This window comes from Spinacia oleracea, chromosome 6 (genome assembly GCF_020520425.1).
Source record: "Spinacia oleracea cultivar Varoflay chromosome 6, BTI_SOV_V1, whole genome shotgun sequence".
Taxonomy (NCBI): Eukaryota; Viridiplantae; Streptophyta; class Magnoliopsida; order Caryophyllales; family Amaranthaceae; genus Spinacia; species Spinacia oleracea.
Genome location: NC_079492.1, coordinates 57,127,056 through 57,135,247, shown reverse-complemented (window position 1 = coordinate 57,135,247; position 8,192 = coordinate 57,127,056). Strand labels below are relative to the sequence as shown.

The 8,192-nt window shown below is 33.7% G+C and overlaps 1 long non-coding RNA gene across 2 annotated transcripts; it reads right to left on the bottom strand.

Moving 5' to 3' along the window:
- Positions 1 to 1,520: 1,520 nt before the first annotated feature.
- Positions 1,521 to 6,955, bottom strand: LOC110786460 (uncharacterized). Of its 2 annotated transcripts, XR_008924529.1 has the most exons (6): positions 6,805 to 6,955; positions 3,286 to 5,855; positions 2,932 to 3,125; positions 2,595 to 2,833; positions 2,238 to 2,395; positions 1,521 to 2,155 (listed from the first exon to the last, which is right to left on the bottom strand). It is a non-coding gene; the product is annotated as an uncharacterized lncRNA (long non-coding RNA). The 2 variants fall into 2 exon arrangements; XR_002532872.2 differs by having other exon boundaries at positions 1,523 to 2,155; positions 2,595 to 3,125.
- Positions 6,956 to 8,192: the final 1,237 nt, after the last annotated feature.

Sequence of the window (8,192 nt, the reverse complement as noted above, 5' to 3'; positions counted from 1 at the left end):
ATGCAATTGATGAGTCATTCCTAATGTTCTATAGTAATTTTCACCTTCGATTTTGATGTTTGCATGCGGAAATTACTGCAACACTCAATTGTTCACTTGAATATGCAATAATCGAGCTTTATATTAAAGGCAATTGTTGCTAATTTAGTCCAATTAGTTTTCTAGGTTTTCAATTTTTGTAATGTTCAATGCGTTTTTTGAATTTTCGTAATTTAGCCTATGCACATACATCACCCAACCTTACTGTAGATGTGAGGATTTGGTTGTTTGGGTTATGCAATTATTGTTTGTTTTGCACTGAATTGTAACAAGTCCTCGAAGTCTTCTACTTCTTCTGTGACTTCCTGACATTGGCTAATTGAATTCACTCAAATTCAATGTGCATAGGCTTGCCAGTTATTTCTACTTTGATTTTGTTATTTTTGGTTGACTTCTCAGTTCTAGGTCTGATTTGTTTTGGTTCAGTGATGCTGCCCTGCTTAATTATAGTGAGGATTACAATACTGTTTAGTTTTTCCTCTGTTGCTTTTGTTAAAGGGATGAGTGAATGACAGGCTTCATGTTGTTGTTCAGTAGATCAGTCTAGTAATAAGGTAATAAGATAAACCCATTTATTTGTTGTTAGTTAGTAAATGGATGAACAGAAGTTGAGGGTTTGGTTTAAAAAAGAGTGACATGATCTGTAACATTTCAGAACTCTGGCTCCTGTCATATTGTTTAAGTACATTTTATAAAAATATGATATACTTTCATGCGGTCATGCCTCATTATATCATACCTTATCTTCACTGTCACGGTCACCGCTATTCAACCGCATAGGATTTCGATTTCCTAGTGCTAAAGGTTTTCTTTTCTGAATTATTTTAATAAGAATGACATGACCTGTTCTAACAACAAAGAGTTGTTCTGAATTATACTGCATAAAATAACTACTCCCTCCGTTTCTAATTAGTTCATTTTTTACGAAATTTCCATCATAGTTCTTTCTCAGTCATTTCAAACCTTGTTGTTTGGCTCTGATTCTTTTGCAGTTGAAGCTTGTTTCTCAATGAGAGCATGTCCTTGTTGTACGAGCTTTACTACATCTTGTTCTTGCAAGGTAGGGCATTAAGGACTAGTTGGAATTTATACTTGAACTTTGTAAAAGTGGGGATGGTTTGCTGAAGCTAGCTAGAAAATGTTTTCAACCAACATTAAAAGTTAAAAAGAACAAAACGGTTGCTAGTATTGTCGACGAGACAATAGTATGTTGGTTTAAGTAGGTGTATCTTTGCCTTTGGTATAAAGTCAAAGTTTTCAAGGGAGTTAATGATCTTTACAAATCTTGTAATTTCTTGCCTTTTTTCTTAATGGCTGTAAGTACTGTATCAGTTGTAGCGTTGCACAAATCTGACAATGGTCATGATAATATTGTGTTCCCTTTGTCTTTTCTAGTTTTCTTATTGATTTTCATAGATTTTCTAATGTTCTAATCAACGTTGTATTACGCGTTGAATATTACTAAAGCTATACAATGGTTTCACGATCTCCTATGCTGTAGTATTAGAGTATATAGTCACTTGACAAAGCTGGCTGCCAACCAACAACACAGGTTGCAGGGGATCTTACTTTTTTTTGGTTTTTTCTTTACTTTTGTTGATCCTTTTTAAAACCACTAGCCTACTAGCTCAATAGGTAGAGCATTGTGCAAATGCACAAAAGATGTGGGTTCGAATCCCACGTAGGTTAATCTTCACTTTAAAGTTCAGGTTTGTTAATATTCAAAACTTGCTCATTGTGTCTAAATGAGCAAATATTTGTGTGACCTTCAGAAAATTTTTGTGTCTGCATAATTCATGTGTGAAATTGTGTTTTAAGCTCTGTTCTTTATGCTTTGACAGACATGCATCAGAACCTCCTATGCTACAAATTGCTTTCCAGCACTCTGTGGTTGTACCACCCGAGGAGCTTTAAAGTTCAGGATTGAGTTCTGCAAGTAGGTATGGTTGTGGCAGCTGTATTTCAGAATGTTTTTCTCACTTTTCTTATCTTGACTCTTGATCAAGCTCCTTCTAGTTGTTATTCCAGAAATTGTTTCAGAAAAATACTGAATAACCGGAGCTTCAGATACTTGGCTCAATCTTGATAGTTCTCTCGAAGCAGGCATATAGTATTGCTGCATATGATAAAGGGTTAATTTGTTACATAATCGCAGGTTATTGCAGACATAGACAATTAAGGCAGCGTAAAAGAATTACCTGGATGGAGGCTAAAATCAAGGGGATGAAAATGACCAAAACTTCCTAGGAAACTGTGGACATCACATCTATAATTTCCACAAGTTTGGTTGTGAGGGAAAAAATCCATCAAGTAGGGACGGGATTCGAGTCTCCATGGCAGTTTGATCAGTTGAGCACTATGTGGGAGGAGGTGAATCAAACTAGTTAGTTAAAAAAAAAAACAGTTGAATCTAGTATCTCTGTTATGATTATGCTGTATGTTATAGTCATTGGCATGGACACTTTGATGCTTCATTTTCGACCAAAAACACAGGAAATGTTATAACATAGTTTGAATAGAAAATAACATAAAGTTGATGCTTATTGATCACTTACTTTGTTGAGAATTCTTCCAGCAGGTGTAGCATCAAAGAATGACATAGGAGCGTGGAAAGTAGTCTCAAGCATTTTTCTGAAAAGTGCGGTTGAAGTTTTATATCCTATAGCTACAACAAGGGTGCAGAAACATATGCCAAGAGCCATGCATAGACAGTCGTTAGTGTAGATCCACTCACAACATCCTATATATCATTTGATGAGGGTGTTTCCCATGCCAGCCAATAATTGCTACCTATCTGTAGAATTTGTAACATGATTGAGGCCATAAGAATCACCAGAACTCCTCCAAAGGGAGTTGTGACGTATTTCCATTAGACTGGGAGTCCGACTCTACCTTCTCTCTTTCTTCCTCTTTTACCAGCTGTGATGCAGGTGCTAAACCAGTAGCTCCCCTGTCCTCATTCACATTTTCATTAATACTGATGATACTTTATGTATTGTCTGCATTAACAGCTGCCACCCTGTTGGAATCAAGTTTAGACGACAGAGCTGCATTTTGTGCACCTACAAGTTGCATAATATCGGAACCTGGAACGAGAATGTCATTATACTTTCCAACTTGTACAGTCCTTCCATTTTTCATTACCAAGAAATTCAAGGAAGTCAAAGATTATCAAATAGTTAAAGGGATTCAATGATCCTACAATAAACTAAAATGAAGCAAAGAAGACTATAATACTGAACTCACCATAAACAGATCAGCAGCATTCAGGAATTCGACTTGATTTTTATCAGGTATGATAAACCTGTAAAGGGTAGGAAAATTGACTGGATGAAGGCGGGTATTCTGGAATCAGACCGTGTAGTAACTGTTAGCCCCTTCTATGCACAAGAGCTTATGTAGGGTATTTAGAGAGGAGTTGAACTCAACAAAGAAGTTCAGAGAACTGGAATCACTGGCATAGTGAACTGCATGGATGTGCAGAATGGAATCCAACTTTTGACAAGTATATTGGTTCTAATTATGATATAACACCTGTAATCATGATTTTAAAGTTCATTTCATGATTTAAAGTTCATTTCATAATTTGATATTAATTTTGTTGAGATTTAATGTTCATTTCATGATTTTAAAATATTTTTGCTCATTTATAAAATTTTAAATTCCGAGTTTGTTAATATTCAAAACTTTTGCTCATTTTGTCTAAATGAGAAAATATTTTAAAATCTCAAATTACTTAACATTCAAGAAAAAAAAAATTAATGAGCAAATATTTTTGCTTATTTTATATATTTACACAAATGAGAAAATATTTTTGCTCATTTTTTAAGTTTTAAAGTTGGGGTTTGTTAATATTCAAAATTTTTGCTCATTTAGACACAATGAGCAAAAGTTTGAAGTTCGGATTTTAATATTTGCTCATTTAGACACAATGAGCAAAACTTTAAAATCGGAACTATAATATTTGCTCATTTAGACACAATGAGCCAAAGTTTAAAATCGAACTTTAATATTTGCTTATTTAAAAACAATGAGCAAATGTTTAAAATCCGAACTTTAATATTTGCTCATTTAGACACAATAAACAAAATTTGAAAATCCGAACTTTAATATTTTCTCATTTAGACACAATAAGCAAAAGTTTAAAGTTCGGATTTTAATATTTGCTCATTTAGACCCAATGAGCAAATGTTTAAAATCCGAACGTTAACATTTACTCATTTAAAAACAATGAGCAAAAATCTAAAATTGAAACTACAATATTTGCTCATTTAGACACAATGAGCAAATGTTTAAAGTTCGGATTTTAATATTTGCTCATTTAAACACAATGAGCAAAACTTTAAAATCGGAACTATAATATTTGCTCATTTAGACACAATGAGCAAAACTTTAAAATCGAACTTTAATATTTGCTCATTTAAAAACAATGAGCAAATGTTTAAAATCCGAACTTTAATATTTGCTCATTTAGACACAATGAGCAAAATTTTAAAATCCGAATTTTAATATTTGCTCATTTAGACACAATTAGCAAAATTTTAAAGTTCGGATTTTAATATTTGCTCATTTAGACCCAATGAGAAAATGTTTAAAATCCGAACTTTAATATTTACTCATTTCAAAACAATGAGCAAAAACCTAAAAGTGAAACTACAATATTTTCTCATTTAGACACAATGTGCAAAAGTTTAAAATTCGGATTTTAATATTTGCTCATTTAGACACCATGAGCAAAAGTTTAAAATCGGACTTTAATATTTGCTCATTTAAAAACAATAAGCAAATGTTTTAAATCCGAACTTTAATATTTGCTCATTTAGACACAATGAGCAAAAACTTTAAAATCCGAACTTTAATATTTGCTCATTTAGACACCATGAGCAAAAATATTTTTGCTCATTTTATATAGTTCACACAAATGAGCAAATATTTTTACTCATTTTTTATAGTTTACATAAATGAGCAAATATTTTTGCTCATTCTTTATTGTTTAAACAAATGAGCAAATATTTTAAAATCTCAAATTACTCAATATTAAAAAAAAAAAACTTGCTCATTATTTATAATTTTACACAAATGAGCAAAAAAAAAATTACTTTTTTAAACAAAGAGTTGCCTATATATGTAGGATTCGAACCTACATCATTGTGCAATCGCACAAAGCTCTACCAATTGAGCTAATAGGCATTACTAATACTTGAAAAAAATAAATCATAATTCATAATTTTCGTGCTTTCACGTCTGCATTCTTCTTTTCAAGCCCGTGCTAGCTCTAACATCCCAATCACCAACAACTATATAATCTCTATAGGTTGGGAAACTTGCTGGGGTCACTGCTGATACTGAGAAAATTGTTGGGCATGTGGAGTCTGATTCACTTGAGTTTGTGATGGTTGGGAAGCTTGTGGTGCTAACTGAGGCACTCGATACTGAGCATCAGCTGTAACATATGAAGGATGTGATTGTGATTGTGCTTGTGCTTGTGCTTGAGGGTTTGGTAACTGATTAGAAGGCAAGTAATAAGGGTTCAGCTGGCTATGACTTTGTGCTGATGGTTGTGTAGGTGCAACAGATTGTTGTTGTGCAGCGGGGTGAGAAGGTTGTTGGGCTATTTGACTAGGCAAGGCCAGAGCTAATTGGGTGCTAGGAGTATGTGATATATCATCATTCTTTGACTCGGATGCAGAACCAGTAGATCTTTCATCTTGAGCTTCAGACCAGGTTTCTTTCTGTGCAAGCTGAAGCTTGGCAAGTTCTCTTTGAGTTTCAGCTAATTCTTGCTTGTCCCTAAGAATCTGAATAGATATGTGGACCTACAATTAGATGAAGAGAAAAGGATTTATTGCATGGGATTTCAGGAGAAGAAGGAAAAAGATAGCATACCCTTGGGCCTTGAAAACTTAAAGGCATTTAATTAACATACTTTTAGCAGTAAATCTACTAACATTCTCAACGGCAAGTAAAAGCATCTAGCAACATGATACTCTGTCCACCAATCTATAAAAAGAGAAAGAAACAAGTCGGCTAAAGAAACAAAGAAAAACCGTTTTTTGAAGTGGGTTTTTATTAAGCAACACGATACTGATTCTCCCTCCACCCCAGAGGATTGATCTATCATTCATCGATCAAAGCCGATGATAACAAAGCTCGCCAGCAGTAAGGCCAGTAACATAACCGTTCAAACACTCGTCAACAGTTTAAAAGCTGTCTTTTATCTAGTAGAGTCTATTAAAGGGAAATACAATAGTTTTCAGATAACCCCTGTCAAAATTCATATACTATGGTACTCCTACTAAGTAACCAATACCAAATCCCTTCAAAAGCACAAATTTTCTTACATGTTAATAATCAATACATTTCAACAACTACAGCTCATCAAATTAGTCCAGTCCCTTTACGCTCAGATTTATCTAATTCTCCAACGAACTCTCGAAGAACAACAAAATAAAAATAACACCGAATATTACAATCTCTTTCCATAAACGCAAAACCCTAGAATTGAGAACAATTGAATGAAAATGAACTCAATTCACATAACTAGTCAATCAAAGAAGTCACCTGAATTCCAATAAATAACATAATCCCACAAAATCAAACTACAGAAAACCCCAAATTCGAGCAAAATCAGATGGACATATCAATCGAGTAAGATAAGAAACACGAAATAATCAGAAAAATCGAAGAACAACTACGGACTAATTGAATGAAGAGAGATAAATTAAACTAGCAAAACTGAAGAAAAACAAAAAATAAAAAACGAACCTTGTAGAATTGAAAGAAGATCGCAAAGAAGATGAAGAGATATGCAAGGAAGTTGAAGAAGATGAAAGACGCAAGCAGAGCCGATATTCGCAAGACGAGAGAGAAAACTGAAGGTAGAGAGAGAAAGGATTCTGAAAAATCGACGTGGTGAGGGAGGCCATTCTACGCGGAGAGGATTACAACTTTACCCTTAATATTTTCATTGGTCGGGTACATCGTGAGCCGTTGGTTTAGTTTGTTTGGACGGTTAAGATTGTTTCTCATTCTTCTCGTCATAAGGATCTTCTCATTGGAGGGGGACCCTATATATATATATATATATATATATATATATATATATATATATATCCTAATTTGCAATATTCCCTTCTATAGTGGACTATATTACTGGGGAAAAAAATTTAATTGTCATGGGTGTTAAATGATGAAATTCACCTAGATACAAAGAAACTTGGTGATACAATCAAATAAATAAATAAATTGGCAAGTCAAAACAAGGCAAATGCTATTATATTTCTTCGTCATTACCTGCATTAGGGTCTAAGTATTTAGTATTTGGCCGTAAAAGATCCATGAGTCATTTGGAGTAATCTAAAGGAAAGGTATGATCACCAGAAAACTGTGATATTACCCAAAACTCGTTATGATTTGTTACATTTAAGACTACAAGACTTTAAGTCTATAAGTGAATAGAACTCAGCTATGTTCAATTATGTGGAGAGAAAATCACTGATGTAGAAATGTTGGAGAAAATATATTCTACCTTTCTCGCAAATAATGTTGTTCTGCAAACATAGTACCGTGAAAAGAGATTTAAGAAATATTATGAACTTATATCTTGTCTCCTTGTGGTCGAAAAAATAACGAGTTATTGATGAAAAATCATGAATCACGTCTAACTGGTTATGCTCCATTCCCTGAAGTGAATGTGACATCCCATAATGGGAAAGAAAAATATCACACAACAATAGTGACCGAGGATGTGGTCATGGACGTGGGCGTGGATACGGATATGGTCGAGGTCGAGGTGGTTCTCTCAAAAACTCATATTCCCACCAGAAGTGGGACAAAGATGGTAACAAACAAGAGGAAGATAAAGATGAGAATGTGAACAATGTATATTACCGCTGTAGAGGAAAAGAACAACAAGGAAAGAATTTATAATAATTTACTATTTAATATTTAATAACAAAAAATATGCGGGCTTTGCTTTTTCTTGAAGAAAATTATTTATCAAAGGTGTTATAGGTTGAAATGCAAATATATATCCCTGAATTTGTTTACAAGTCGAAATAGGTTCACGACTTAAGTCTAGATATTAGACCATTAAAGGCCCGCATACCTTTTGGAGAACTACAAGAAAATAGGACCTATAAAACTATAATAGT